The sequence below is a fragment of the Rattus norvegicus genome, chromosome 1, assembly GCF_036323735.1.
Source record: "Rattus norvegicus strain BN/NHsdMcwi chromosome 1, GRCr8, whole genome shotgun sequence".
In the NCBI taxonomy this organism is placed as follows: domain Eukaryota; kingdom Metazoa; phylum Chordata; class Mammalia; order Rodentia; family Muridae; genus Rattus; species Rattus norvegicus.
In genome coordinates this window covers 12,265,473-12,279,819 of record NC_086019.1, presented here as the reverse complement: position 1 = coordinate 12,279,819, position 14,347 = coordinate 12,265,473, and positions in this window count along the sequence as shown.

The following is a 14,347-nucleotide window of genomic DNA, read 5'->3' as shown; positions in this document are numbered from 1 at the left end:
GGTTGCTCCCTTTAACAATTTCAGATTGACTAGCATGGTACATGTATGAAAGTATATGTGTGTCTTGTTATTAGACATATTCTTCAGAGGGTATTAGACCAGTTCAATACCAGCAATACAAAACAAAATTTATTAAAAAAGCTTATATACAACCTTTCTCTTCTCCCCAGGTAAAGCCTCTCACATTGACATCCTATAATGGCACAATTGTTCAGATGAAATAATAAATATTAACATATCATTAAAATCCAAACTCATTAAGTTTAATTGGAGTTTACTCATGGTATAAATTCTATGACATTGAATAGTAATGACATATATTTATCCTGACATAATATATAACTTACATAATAGATTTTCTTGTCCAATGCCTCATCTTCTAACCATTCACAATTCATTTTCTTTAACTGTTAACAACCACAGAGCTTCTGTCTGCCTTCAGTTATGTCATTTTCAAACTTATTGGGATAATATAGTATATAGGCTTCTTTACTGTCTTTTTGGTTGGTAATATTCATCATATCTTCTCATACTTTGATATTTGATTTCTTTTAATGTATGTGTGATATTTCAGTCCACCTATATAATAATGTATTTACCTATAGAATAAATTAGTGGTTACATTACACTTTTGTCATTTATATATAAAGTTGTCATAACATATGTATAATTTTTTACATCAGAAGATAATTATATCACTCCCTCCTTCTGTCTCATTACTTCTATGATTGCTATGTGTCCCCTCATTAGCTCAAATTCAAAGCCTCTTTCTCTTTGACTGTTATTGTTACATATACATGCATAGGTTTATAAATGCTATTTGTTTTGTACTGAATGACTAATTAGGAGTCTCATCACTGAGATTTTGTTAGTTCTTAGAATTTTTTTACAATGTGTTATTTTTACATTCTCTTTTCCCTAATCTTCTCCTGCCCCTAGATCTACCCTCTTTTCCTAACAATTCAATTGTGTTTTGTTATTGTTATTGTTGTTATTTTTGTTTGTTTGTTTTTATTTTGTTTTGTTTGTAACTCATAGAATCCAGTTTCTGCTACTGGCAGGTTTTTGAAATGTTCAGCCTCCTGCTGGAGAGTGATCCATATACCAGAAGCAACATTCTTTTCTTCTTTCTTTTTTCTTTTTTGTTTTTTCTTTCTTTTGAGGGTTATTTGTTTACATTTCAAATGTTATCCCCCTTCCTGGTTTTCCTCTCCACACAATTCCTATCCAATCCCTGATACCCTGCTTCTATGAGGATGCCTACTTACTCCTTCCTTTCCTTCCTGGCATTCCACTACACTGGGGCATCAAGCCCCACTGGACCAAGGACCTTCCCTCCCCTTGATGCCAGGTAATTACATCCTCTGCTACATATGCAACTGGAGCCATGAATCACTCCATGTGTACTCTTTGATTGGTGGTTTAGTCCTGGGAAGCTCTAGGGAGTCTGGTTGGTTGATATTGTTGTTCTTGCTATGGGGTTCCAAATCCCTTTATCTCCTGCAGTCCTTCTCCTAACTCCTTCATTGGGGTCACTGTGTTCAATCCGATGGTTGGCTGTGTGCACTCACATCTCTATTGGTAAATCTCTAGCAGAGCCTCGCAGGAGACAGCTATATCAGGCTCCTGTGAACAAGTACTTATTGGCATCAGCAATAGTGTCTGGGTTTGGTGGCTGAATATGAGATAGATCCCCAGGTGGGGCAGTCTCTGGCAGAAGCAACATTCTTTTTTTTTAAAAAAAGAAAAATCCCTCACTCTGCTAGGGTTAGGTTTACCTCCCTCTTAAGGCTGATGTTTTCCATGGCATGACCTTACATATCTTATAGATCTTATATATGCCGTAACTATTAACATAGTTTCATATGATACACTGGATTTTTAAAATATAAATTCCACTGTGTAATGAATTTATCTTTCTTTTTTGCATGCATTTATGTCACTCATTCAAGACAGTGAACTTTTAAAAACTCTATTACACGTTCTTAAGGAAAAGTAGCTTAACTGTTTTTGTCAGAATACAACATTAGAATACTTTCCTATGTAGTATTGAGAGTCAAATCTTTTAAGTTCAGACTCCATTTAGAGAACTTTACCTAAATTTTAAGTCAGGTAAACTAACAGGCTGGTACCTAGCATTATTTTCCAAGTTGACCCCTAACAAACTTGAGCCTAGCTCCAGTCTCTAGGCTATTCCCCGACAAGACCAGCATGTCCAGGTTATTCCTCCAACAGACCTACACGCCCGGATTGCAAGTCTATTTCCTGCCTAATGACCACCCAATGCAGAAGGGAGAAGAAATTTAGTTTATGATATTACTACCAGCACAATCCAATTACATGCTTGCACATTCTCCACCTAACCCCTACTCACTGCTTACAACAAAGCCTTACCCCAATAGATAGTCTGGGCTTCTGCACATGAAAACAAACCTGTGTGACAATGGTATGCTGAGGGTGGAGGACTGAGCTAGCTCAAATAAAATAAAGACCCTGCTCGGAGTTGCATCAGTCCCTACTGTTTGTTTTTTCGGGGAATCAGTAACATTTCCCTGGCACTACAGCACAACATAGGAAAGTGGATAGAGAAAAGCCCAAGGGCTTCAACCCTCAACCCTATATGAAGAGCTACAGGCAAACGCTGAGAGAAGAAGTTATTTTCTTCTGGGAAGAGTTTAACAATTGATTGTGTGGAGCCAAATAGTCACCCCTGAAAGCATATATTAAACTATCATTATGGAGAGTGCTCAAGGTATATTTATGATTATATATGCATACACACATACATGTACATATATGTATCTATTGACTATTAATGAAAAAGAGGATGTGATTTTGTAACAGAACAAAGAGGATATATGGGAGGTTTTGGAAGGAGGAAAGGGAAAGGAAAATGTTATGATTATAAAAAAATCTCAAAAGTACCAGAAAACAAAAAGAAAAAAAGATAAATCAAAAAAGAAAACCTACCAAGCCCAGGATGGCCATGGTGGAGACACAGTGACATGGTTCCTTCTCCTGGGCAAGGGACCCTGGTATGAACCAGGGTTGATGGCTGCTGTGGACATAAACCTTGTTTGTGTAAAGCTAAACATATTTTCTGGACTCACCAGCAGCGGAGAACTCTTTTCCTCTGAGGAATGTCCTCTCTGTTTATGTAAATGACTCCATGATAATTAGAAACAGCAGTGAAGGAATTGAGGGCGTGGCTTTATCTCAGCAAAATGGTAAACACTGGAACCTTCAGTCCAGTCCTTAAGGCTATGGAAAAAGCTCTAAATATATGAGTTCGAAAGTACTTGATATTTCTCAACTATCCAAAAATAAGGATTCAGTGTGAACTATATGAGTGGCTTCATGAATCTAAAGGAACCAAGACAACTTCGCTGTGAGCCAACATGTCCAAAAGATACTAAGGAAGGGGATAACAAGATGTAGGGAGAGGTGCTTGAAGGAGAGCCCAACTAGCTATATTTTTTTTAATTTATGCTTACAAAAGCAGACAGGCTGGGGCACTGAAGCTGGAGTGGGTGGGAAGGTGGGGGTTGCACCCTCATAGGGGTAGGAGTTGGGGGAGGGGATAGAGGACTTTGTAGAGGGGAAATGGAAAGGGAGATAACATTTGAAATGTAAATAATAAAATATCCAATAAAATATAAAATACATAACATAAAAAACAAAAGCAAATAGATTCCTGAGCTCAAGATCAGCCTTGGGGAGTGCAAAGCTAAATTCAGGTGTGATGGAAATGGTAATTTCAGAACAGTGTCCTACTCATCTAGGTTATCATTTTTGTTTACCAAAGGCAGACCGATCTCTGAATTCTTTTACAATGTTAAGAAAAAAATAAGTGCTTGCAATTCCTAAGAATCAAAACGCTGGGGTCATGGAATGCTGGTTCATAAGATAATCAAAATGAAAACCTGGAGTAATGTGTGAAATAAAAGACTGGATCTGTGTTCTACAGGAGGTAAGCTATCTAGAGAATATTTTTTAAATAGCAAGAGAGAACTGCTTGGAGAACTGTCTCAAGCAGAGCATAAAGAAAGATGAGCTATGCAGAGAATTTTTTAGGATAGGAAGTAAAATTCCTGAAGAACACACACACATACACACACACACACACACACACACACACACACACACACACAAGCATGCATGATATGGACAAAGAGATCTCTTAGAATGGCAAGCAAGCATATTATAGACAGAAATCTCCAGAGAGAATATAGAACATAGAAAACAGCAGATAGGAAAATCTGTATTAAGCAGAACACAGGTTGTCAACTTGGACCTAGGAACCCCGGCCCCAAGCTGGTCCTTGGCAAATGCCAAATGAAAAAAACGTAAATAGACTGATCTTCACAAACCTTGTTTTTGCTGTACTCATCTATCTTAGTAGAAATATATATAATCTCTGTTCAATTATTTGTGCAACTATAATAAAAAAAATCCTGACATAATTTGTAGACCTTGGTTATTTTCTTTCATAGTTTTTGTCTCTTTATAAAAGTCCACATATTAAACACATAAATATAAGGAATAGACATATATTCAACAACTTGGTAGGAATTATAAATTAAAAAGTAATCAATGTTTTCACTTTGAGTAAAGAGCATCATTTGAGGTAGAAAAACCAATTGATTCTTTTGAGGATTTATGATGGATAGTGGTCTACTAATCAATGAATGCCATCTATCCCTCTGTCTAAAGTTTTACCCTTCTCGAGGGTGTTATATCTGTATTTTATAGACAGGCATACAGTGCAGGAAAACTAAATGAAACAGGTTCTTCACAGTGTTTAAATTATGCCCTCTTACTGACATAAATTTAGTATTGTCCCATGAATTAGTATATTATGGTATTTCCCCACTAGCGAAGGGCCTATTTACAAGCTACTATAAAAGCAATAAAAATATATTACAGTGTTTTACTTTATTTAGTGTATTTTGTGGCCAAACATAAGCTATTTCAAAACATTGCAGTCTGTCACAAAATGTGTGATCATGCTTCACATATTTTAAAGAAATTTCCACAGAAATATTCTCTAGATCTAATTTAAAAAGCATTGTAATTCTACCGAATACATACTACACTGTATTTATAGTATAGAACAAAGCTCATATTCTCAGGGGATCTCCCATAATCATTATGCTTCCTATGTCTCTGTTTTGACGATAAAATTGGGAGACAAATAGAAACTGGGTCCAAGAGGCTGACTCACCATTGGTTTGTGTTATTCACTCTGATCATTTTGCTCTTTTATTGCCTTTTTGATAACTTCACTACTTTGATCATGTTGACCTTATTCTCCTGTCTATTCATTTCCTTTTCTATGGAAGCCCTTCTTTTTCACCTTTTCACTACTCCTCTGCCTTCCCTCAGCACTCCCACATATTTAACAGTATTTTTTGAATAATACATATTCCTTTTATTTTTCATTTATCATGCAAATCTCATTTACATCTCAAATGATATCCCCCTTCCCGGTTACTCTTCCACAACTGCCCCATTCCATTCTTCCTCTCCTCCACCCCCTTTGCCTCTCTGAGGGTGCTCCCCAACACACCAACCCACCCACTCTCTACTGCACTTAACAGTATCTTTATGAAAACACAATTTACACAAAATAAATTCACACTTTTTATTCTTTGAGAATTTCATACATGCATGCAATGTAATTTGATGACATTCACCCCAACTGTGCCTTCTTATTTCTCTTGGTTCTATACCTACCCTAAGTCCTCCCAACTTCATATCTTTAAAAAAAACACACACTAAGTCCAATTATGCTACTCTTCTACCCATGGATATGTAGCCATCTACAGGATCCTGATTGGCCTTCTCTGGCCAGTATTCTTAAAGAAAATTGACTCATTTCTCTCAAACTGAACAGGAAATTTAAAGATAATATACAAAGGAATGTTTTTGAATCAGATTCACCATTCTTAACTGTCATAAAAATATAAATTAAAACTATTTTGAAATTTCAACTTTTTTCTTGTCAAAATGACTGAGATTGTTTTAAAAAAGGAAGGAAGAAATGCACACACATAGCAAATGCCAGTCATGGTGGGAAGAGGGAGGACCCTGTTTCCCAATCTGTTACAGTATGAACTGGTGCAACCACAGTGGAATTTAGTGTGGCAAATTCTCAATAAAACTAGATCTACCATATTAATTAATTATACCATCGTGGATATAGAGCCAAAGGATTTTTATTTTTCACTATAAAGGCATCATGTTCCTAAATTTCTTATCATAATAACTAGGCAAAGGAAAGAGCCTAGCTGTTACCAACTGATGACCAAGCAATAAAAAATTAAGAACCTATGCATCATGAGATTCCGTTCAGCTATAAAAAAATACACAATTATACATTGAAGGTGGATTAATAAAATTTAAGAATACATTATGCTGAGGGATATAACTCAGATCCAGAAAGAAAAAGTCCTTTTTTCTTGTATCTTTGAATTTACAGTAGAGTATGTATAAAATACAGGAAACTAGGAAGAATTTATTGATAATGTAGGATAGAAAGATCTCAAGGGAGAGAAGATTGTAGAATATGGGTGATAAGGAGGCGAAGAGAATAAATGCGAGAGAGGTATAAGTAAGGGTGTGGATGGGAGGTGAGGTAGGAAGGTGCTTGGAAAATGGTGCAGTTAAAACTGAAGATGTTGGGGATCCATCATATATACAGCCACCAAGCCCAGACAATATGTCAAAAATTGCATATTGACAGGAGCCTGATATAGATGTCTCCTGAGGTCTGCCAGAGCACAAGAAATCCAGAGGCAAATACTTGCAGCCAATCATAGAACTGAGAACAGGGTCTCCATTGGAGGAGTTAGAGAAAGGATAGAAGGAGCTGAAGGGGTTTGCCACCCCATTAGAACAACAGTACCAGCGAACCAAAGTTCCCAGGGACTAAACCACCACCCAAAGAGTACACATTGACAGACCGATGGCTCCAGCTGCATATGCAATAGAGGATACCCTTGTTGGGCACCAATGGGAGGAGAAGCCCTTGGTCCTGCCAATGCTGGACCTGCAGTTTAGGGGAGGAGGGAAGGGGTATGTGGTTGGGGCAAACACCCTCATAGAAGAAGGGTGAGGGGGATGGAACAGGGGAGCTACAAACAGGAAAGGGGATAATATTTGAAATGTAAATAAAAATATTCAATAAAAAAAGAAATATAATTCATCCAAACTTTTGTGAAATAATTTAATCAAGCTAAATGAAGTGATACCCACCTCTACATTTTTATGGTGCCTCACTTGAAATATATTCTCCAAGCTTAAAAACGAAAGACTAAATATATGTTGCAAAATGGCATACCCCTTATTATATTTGTTTAAGAAGGTATGATTGGTGTCACTTGGTACTGGAGCTATGGCTCTTCTTAGAAGTTACTGGTTGCCAAAATGATCCCACATATTTTAGTCACAGAACAATCAAGTTGGTATTGACCAAGAAGCTTCATTTCTATTGGTTACCTTTCATAATGCCATAGAGCTATATAGGCTTCCAGAAAAAAAATTGATAAACACTCTTATCTAACCATGAGCATTGTGACACATTAATGATAATCTGGTAAAAGTCATGATAAGATATAACTATTGGTGTAATATTTGAGTAACTAACCACATCCTGATTAATTCCAAAGATTATTTTGTAGGAGGGAACACTTTTTATAACTGTAAGTATGAACCAGAACCTAAAGTTGACTAACTCATAGATTCCAAGGTTGAACCTACTACTATTATTTAGCTAAATGGACATAATATCTAATGATATTCTAAATTCATATCTCTCTAAACATAAATGATTTCAGCTCTGAGATTTCAACACGAATGTTTCTTTGTGCAATGGATGAGAATTAATGCAGACAAGTCCGAAATGATTAAAAAAACAAAACAAAACAAAACAAAGTTCCTGTGAGGTTCTCAGCTTCAAATGTAACAATCATATCACATGTCATTTCCCAAAGGCCCAGGGACTATCTTTGAAAGGAGCCAATATGTTTGTAGGTGCTAGAGGTCTGGGAAGACAAGATCAACCAGTTTTTACTGAATATGACAGGATTTCTGTATCTATGAGTCACAACAGCTCTTTTTCTCTCCGCAAAACTTGGAAGGGCTCAAGTCAGTCATCATTCTAGTGTGCCAAATCGTTAAGGAGTTACTAAAAGTCCATTCAAGTCATTTTAATAAATTCATTAAGTTTGACTAGAATCATTAGCATGAGAGTAGGTAAAGTGCCACTTACTTTCCAGTGTCTTTTTATATACAGACTGAAGTTTCCCAGCCTATCACCTTCCCTAAAAAAGAGCAGGTCTTCTAGGGAAAACAAACAAATATCGCATGACAAGCTACAATAAGATCAGGCACCCATCATCACATCAAGTACGTAAAAGGCAACCAAATAGGGAAACAGGGTCACACAAGTCGGCAAAGAGTCATGCACAGCCCCTGTACTCACTTAGGATTTCCACAAAAACACCAAGCTACTCAGCCATAACTTATATGTTGTGGAACAAGGTCTAATCCCTACTGGTTCCCTGATCTCTCAAGTTCTTGTATCAGTCAGTTGATTATGTGAGCTGTGTTCTGTTGGTGTGTTCCTTACCCCTCTGTTTCCCCCGATCCTTCTTTCTGCTCCTTCACAGAAATCCAGAGCTGCACTTAATGTTTAACTGTGATATTCTGCAACTGCCCTCATCAGCTGCTGGATGAAATTTCTGGTTATATCAATGATTCTACTAGGTTCTAGCCCCAGCATATTCTGTGGGCAATATATAGCATACGTGGACAATTTTGTGGCTGGGTTGATGTCCTGGTCCATCCTCTTGTGATGGTTTCAGAATCCATCCACTTGCATGGTTACAGAAGATGTTCTTTTCAAGCCCTGTTTCCCCATTGCTACTAGTTATTATTATTATTATTAGGATTACTCTTGGAGATTCCATTGCACTTAGTTTCCATTTGCCCCCAAAACAACCCAAGTAATTTCTCCCAGCATTTTCTCTCTCTCACTCATCACCAACCCCTGAAAGTGATTCCTCCTGTTTTCAATCCCAACTACCCCATCCTCCTAAATATATATATATATATATATATATATATATATATATATATATTCTATTTTACCTTTCCTCAGATTCTTGCGTTCCCACTTGAACTCTCCTTGTCACTTAGTGTCTTTGGATCTGTGGACTGTAGCATGATTATTTTTTTTTAATTTTTTTTATCTGTATGAGTACACTGCCGCTGTCTTCATACACACCAGAAGAGGGCATCAGATTCCATTACAGATGGTCGTGAGCCACCATGTGGTTGCTGGGAATTGAACTCAGGACCTCTGGGAGAGCCGTTAGTGCTCTTAACCGCTGAGCCATCTCTCCAGCCCATGATTATTTTTTAATTTACAGCTAAAATATGCTCAAGAGTGAGAAAATCTCCATGTTTATCTTTCTGGGTCTAGGTAACCTCACTCAATATGATTTTTATTATTTTCATCTATTTGCTTGCAAATTTCATAATGTTCTTTCTTTTAACAGCTGAGTGATACTCTATTGTGTAAATTATCACATTTATCCATTCTTTGTTTGAGCGATATTGGAGTTGCTTCCAATTTCTGCCCTCTATGACTAAAGTGGCTATGAACATAGTTGAGCAGGTTTCTTTGATGTATGGTAAAACATTTTTTGCATATATACCCAGGAGTATTATAGCTGGATTGGAAATGAACTGATCTCCAATTCTGTGAGAAACCACCATATTAACTGAATAATGAAAGTAGTGCTAAGAGGAAAAATAAGAGCACTATGTGCCTTCACTTGACAGCACACTTGAAAACTCTAGAACAATTTAAAAACGCAAACAAGTTCAAGAAGAGTAGAAGGTAGGAAATAGTCAAAATCAGGGCTAATGTCAATATAATGGAAACTAAGAGAAAAATATAAAGAATCAATGAAACAATTTGTTCTTTGAGAAAAATCAACAATACTATCAAACTCTTATTTGTATTACTAAAAGACACTGAGAGAATATCCAAATTGACACAATAAAAAAGGTGGGACCTTACAACAAAACAACAAACACCACAGAAATACAAAGAACCCTTAGGTCATACTTCAAAAACATGTATTCCACAAAATTAGAAAGTCTAAGTGAAATAGACAATTTTCCCAATAGATGCCAATTAACCAAGTTAATTCAAGGTCAGATAAATAATTTAAACTGAACCATAATTCCTCAGGAAATAGAAGCAGTGACAGAATGGGGCAGAGGGCTTACCAGACTTTCAGGCCTAATATCAATGCTTCTCAAATTATTCCACAAAATACAAAAAGACAGAACACTGCCAAATTTATTTGATGAGATCACAGTCATCCTGATACACAAACCATACAAATATTCATCAAAATAGGAGTGCAGACAAATTTCCCTCATAAACATTGATGAAAACCCCTCAACAATTTTTGTTTTTTGCAAATGGAATCCAAGAACACATCAAAAAGATGATCCATAATGATCAGGTTGGCTTCAGAGCAGAGATACAGGGATTGTTCAACATAGAAAAAGCTGTTGATATAATCTAGCATATAAACAAATAAAAAAAACTAAAAATCCCTACATGATCTTCTCATTAGATACTGAAAAAGTTTTTGGTGAAGTCTAACACCCATTCATGTTAAAAATCTTAGAGAGATCAGAAAGACAAGGGCTACACCTAAGCATAGTAAAGGCAATTTACAGCAAGCCTGGAGCCAAAGTCAAATAAATGGAGAGAAACTCAAAGCAATTCTACTAAAATGAGGAACAAGAAAAGCTTTTCCTCTCTCTCCATATTTATTCAACATAATGCTTGAAGTTTTATCTAGAGCAATAAGACAACTAAAGGACATAAAGGAGATTCAAAATGGAAAGGAAGTCAATGCATTTCTATTTGCAGATCATATGATAGTATACATGACCCAAAAATATCAACCAGAGAATTCCTACAACTAAAAAACTCCTTCAGCAAAGAAACTGGATACAAGACTAACTCAAAAACATCAATAGCCCTCCTAGTGATAATGGGATTGAGAATGAAATTAGGAAAACAATGACCTTCACAAGAGCCAGAAGCAACAGTCAATATTTTCGGGTAACTCTAACCAAACTAATGACAGACCTATATGATAAAACTGCAAGTCTTGAAGAAGAAAATTGTAGAAGCCCTTAGAAGATGGAAAGATTTCCCGTGCTCTTGGATTTGAAAGATTAACATAGTTAAAATTGCTACCCTACCAAAGCAATCCACAAATTTCATGCAGTTATCAAGAAAATTCCTGTGCCATACTTTACAGATCTTGAAAGAACAACACGCAACATTATATGGAAGAAAAAAAATGCAATAGCTTGAACATTCCTGTGGAAACAAACGAACACCAAACAAACAGACAAACAAACACCAACATTCCAGTGGTATCACCATTCCTAATTCCCATATTGTACTGTAGAGCTGTAATAATATAAATATTATACCTTTATAAGAAAAATATTTCATCTTTTAGCAGCCATTAACACAAATAGGCTCCCATCAAGGAATGGTTCTCACGAATTATCTGCCCCACTCCTACAGACACACACAAACATGATAGAAATATGTGTGTACCCAATCTTTCCAATGTTGGGAAGGTCTTACGCAGTCAGTCAGAACAGTTATGATTTCACCAGTATCATAATTAATGTTAAGAGGACACCATATATTCTTTATGTGTTCTGTTGTACAATGTACCATGAGCTTAAGGTACAGAGAGTAATGGAGATGTGCCAGTGATAACTGAGGAGTTGTGTCACTCGGTGTCATCATTTTGAATATTTATGAGTCTCTATACTCGTAAATAATTTCCTATCACAAAGAGAAGGTTCTTTTACCAAGTCCAGGTGTAGCACTAAACTGTGGGTATAAAACTAAATATCTATAAATCAGTTTAAGAACACATTTCCTTAAAATAACATAAATAGTAGATTCCCTCAGACAGTTTAACATAAACTCAGCTATGCGCTTTTGAACAGAAATTAATCTTTCAAGTGATACTTTTCAAATACCTTGGCCCTAATTTATTAATAAAATGAATATATGTGATTTTTATTTTATAAAACAATTCAGGATTAAGATAACATTGCATAGCTTTTTCTCATGTTCAATATTTACTTTCTGTACATTGACACGGTTCACAGTCATCATAGCTGGGTAAAACTTTGGTTACCTCCTCTGGAACCTTCTGGTACCAGGCTACATAACCCATGAGAAGGGTACTTAAGATCAGATTTACCTATGGAGACTCTGAGTCCTATTCTAAAATACACAGTACATTTGGCAACAGGGACTTACAAGTGTGGGATTAACGAATGGTAACAGTAAGAATCTGTGTTGTGGAGACTCTTGACGTTAATATCAGTGTGGGATGATAACCCTGAGGACGCAGTATTGGCATGTATACTGCAGTGAGAAAGAACAACTCTCCAATTGGACTTAAGATCTGTTCAACAAGAGGAAGATTGTGCCTGGTAAGAGATCCTTACGTAACTACTCAGTTCTAGAGAAGTTATAGTTGCTGGAGAAGAATCTACCACCACAAATTTATTAAATCTATAGCAATTATACAGCATTTGTCCTTATACTCACTTATAAGTTTATTATTTTTCTTGACTCATAAAGGAAACTTCTCCTTGCAAGAGAAGGAGGCCATTAGAGAAAACAACAAATAATCAATGTCAGATTCCGGCAATCTAGTCCCACTGGCTATATTTAAAAGAAATTCCTCACTTCAAGGAACCCTGTGGAAAAGTGGGCAGAAATATTGTAAAAGCCGTAGATTCATGGAATTTGCTTTGAGGTGGCCTCTCCACTAATACAAGAAGCTACATCCATAAAGCCTAACCAACATGACTGCCCAAATGGGAACTAAAAACAAAGACAATACAAATGAACATGCTAAACTGGATGAAGAAAAGTCCATGAGATTTTAGCCATACACAAAGAATTATAGGCAACTTAGGAAAGTTGGGAATAGGGGAGATAGTCCTCTCAGAGAAAGGCACAAAGTAACAATTATTTTTTTAAAAATGTTATCTAAAGGAGAGCATAGTGCGTTTGGGGAGAGAAAAAGGAAAATAGATATTTTGCAATTAAATTATAATCCAAAAGTTTTAAATTTTTATTTTTTGTATTTCGCTAAATAATTAAACATTTTTTCAAGTAGCATTTTTGAGAAGAAGCTCAAAACTTCAATTTAGCCACAGAAGACTAGAAATGAGGGTGTGTGTGTGTGTGTGTGTGTGTGTGTGTGTGTGTGTGTGTGTGTGTGAATTGATTAATGCATGGAAAAGCAAAGAGATAATTATGGTTGTTGAAAAGAATAACCATATTTTGCTTGCCATTTCTTCTTATGGTTTAATTTTTCTTTAGGAAAATCTCATTTTGTGCTTGAAACCAGAGCTCTAATTTCAATAGTATAGTATCATAATTCTATCCACCATGGAATTTACAATTTCTTCCCCATTCCCTCACCTGCTAAGGCAATCAGCGTGTTTCTTTCTAAGTCCTCATCAGCTGATTAACATATTGAGTAAAATTTGACCTACATTAGGTAACATTACATGAATTTGGGGCTTTTTAATGTGGTTTTTGCATAATTATTGTTCATTTCTGCAACTCATTGTCCTTTTCCTAGAATTTTCTACTAAATTTGCAACCCATCTGTCTTTTTGTGTGAAACTTAAAAAAAAAAATAAAACTGCTTTAATAAATTTTACACTTACATGGAGATCCATATGTTGTACCACCAAAGCAGATTTTCTGTTGATATCTTAACTTTGTTTTCCTATTATACTACTCTATTTAAAAGAAAAAGGCTATACAATATTCAAAGTCAATCTGCATAGTATGCTCAACATGCCTCATTTGATATAAATTACAGGGAACAAGAAAAGATGCCTGAAAAATTAAAATTAAACCTTTCATTACCAGAGTGGTAAATATTTAATAATTTTCATTATTAAAAATAGAAAAAGACTTTATTTAAAGACCGTATCCTTAGGTGCAATGGAATGTGTCAAGATAGAGAGAGAGACAAAGATAGACATAGAGATGGTGGGGCTGAACAAGGGAGGATTACTTTTAGTCATATAGCTGGTGATTAGGGAGGTATCCACAAGGCTGTCAGCTTCAGGGTATAGAATGTGGTTATGTGGTTCCTTACAAGGAACACGGGGAAGAAGTGCATATAGTTCCAGAATTGGTAGAATGAATATGCCATTACAACCAATGTTTTTAGTTTTAATTGTTCTT